Source organism: Citrus clementina, unplaced genomic scaffold, assembly GCF_000493195.1.
Source record: "Citrus clementina cultivar Clemenules unplaced genomic scaffold, Citrus_clementina_v1.0 scaffold_6, whole genome shotgun sequence".
Classification (NCBI taxonomy): Eukaryota; Viridiplantae; Streptophyta; class Magnoliopsida; order Sapindales; family Rutaceae; genus Citrus; species Citrus x clementina.
This window is the reverse complement of record NW_006262139.1, coordinates 7,435,878-7,438,439: the sequence shown is the minus strand read 5'-3', so window position 1 is coordinate 7,438,439 and position 2,562 is coordinate 7,435,878.

The following is a 2,562-nucleotide window of genomic DNA, read 5'->3' as shown; positions in this document are numbered from 1 at the left end:
TTTTTTAACTTTTTACTTCATTTAAAAAGTCTAAATGATATCAAAAAAAAAATATTCTCCAAAAATAACCTTATCTAATTAATTATTTTCATCATTATGTAAATGAAACTTACTAATTAGCATTATTATTCACTCCATAACTTGTGATAATTGATAATATAGTAGTAGATTATTATTATTATTATTATTATTATTATTATTATTATTATTATTATTATTATTATTATTATTATTATTATCATCATCATCATCATCATCATCATCATCATCTTTCTATATTATTTGAATTAGCGTTATTTATCTTTACAATTTTTTCGAATATTTTTCATATAGTGCATTATAAACTACAATAAAATTGATGAACGCGCTCTAGTTTAGAATATTAAAGGATTGCATTCACTTGAACATGATATATGTTATTATAAAAAATTTATCTTTTTTATGTTCCTTGAAATATTTATTATTTATTTAGCATTCAAAATTTGTAAGGGCACAAGTATAAAAGTACTAATTTTGAGACTTTTCAAGTTAGACAAAACATATAAAATAATATTCAAACTAATTTAGGTCAATTTAGATTTTACAGAAAAAATAGACACTACCTTACTAGCGAAGGCAAAAAAAGAAAAAACGATAATGAGAATGGGGGTATTCATGATAATGGATGGACAAAATGAAAATCCTAAGTAGCCAAATCCATGATAGATATTTCAAGTTCATGAAAAGATTTATCGAAGGGGACCCCTAGCCTTCAAACTTTAAATATCAAATTTTTAAATCTTTTCATACTTCAATCAGATGCATTTATTTGTCTCTCTTATTTTCTGTGACTTTTCTAACCCAAGAAGTTTAGGTTAGTATAGATTGTTGCACCGGCTTTTAATCACAAACTTGTAGCCATTTTTTCCCCCCAGATATTTCGATGGTAAGATTTGAAGTAATGGAGGTGATCGTGAAAATACAAGAAAAAAGTTTTCTATTTTCTTTTTTGAGAAATGTAAGGGTTAATTCTAGAATTATGGTTGGTATATTGAGTAGATCCGTAATTTGGAAGTTTTAGTGGTGGGTGTAATAAAAAAAATGGGTTTGAACCAACAAGCGTATAAATTAACTGGCATAGGGTTGTTCTAACTTAAGCAAGCTCCTCGGTTCGAGGCTTGGAAATGCAGCTACATTAAATATTTGTTGGGAGAGCTTTGACACCTTAGTGGTCCTACCCAGCTTGAATCTGGATTAGTCAGGGCCCAATATAATTTTCAGATATCAGATGGTTTAATACACTGAAAAAAAAAAGTTTGATAAGGAAATTGATTGGATAAATAGTCACATCTATTCTAACATTGTTTGCCCATTTAATTTTTATTGGTTTGACTTTGGTTTTGACTGATGCAAATGAAAACTGGGTATTGTACAACCGAACGAAACTGAATAAAATTGACCAAATCAAATTGGTTTGGTTGGGTTCATCGATTTTCTACTCGCTCTAGGCGTATGGTTGGTTTTGTCCCAAGTTAAATTGAAGCAAACAAAAACTTTCGAGTTCTATTTTATTTCATTTCTAAAATATAAGTCGTTTATACATACATACATACATACATACATACATATCTATATGTATATATATGAACATTTAATTTTAAAACGAGAAAATAATCAGTTTTTAATTCGGTTCAAGTTAAACTTGAACTAAATAACCAATCGGTTTTAGTATTTTAAAATAAAAATATATTTAATTTTGATTTGTAAACTAAACCAACCAAATCAAATAATGCAACTAGTTAAAAAAAATTTTAAACCAAACTCGAAATGCCCACCCTCACGCGCGTCACACCTTTAAAGACGTTTTTTTTTTTAAATCTCACAACCAAACACACCTTAGGATGAGCAGTGGGATGGGATAAAGTCCAAATCAATTTTTTGGTTTGCTTAGAATTCGAACTAAAGTGTCGAGATAAATAAACCTGGTTGAAAGCCTCAAGCCTAAATGGCAATTTATTTAAGTATGTTTAAATTATCATATATAATTTTTGTTAACTTCCACCAATAAATATCACCCTTATAAAATAAGAAAAAAATAGTTGGTAGTGTAATATATTACAAAAAAATATATTTAATTAATAATGAAATAATTTTTTTTGATATTATGTATAATACAGGGCAAGTGTATAAGTCTAACATAAACAAGTTATAATTAAAGTCTACAGCCTAACATAGAAAGCCTAAAGGAGCTCACACGGGAAATATAATAATAAACATCCACAATCACATGAGGAGACTCAAACCCTCTACATTAAGATCAAAAGGAGAAGGTGTTGACCAATTCAACTATAAAGTTGTTATAATTACTAATGAATTAAAAGTGAGTTTGGTTACAATACAAAAGCATGTGATGTTGCATTATTTTTTTTATCCAAACATGTTTTTGGAGTCCGAAGTTTGGACCATCTTAGAATTTGCATTGACAAGGTGTACGTCCCCCATTTAATCCCGAGGGCAGCTATGTTGCGTCTTCGGTTTGGTACCCAAGTCGTTTGTCCTCTAGCATAGTCACCGTCGGATTTC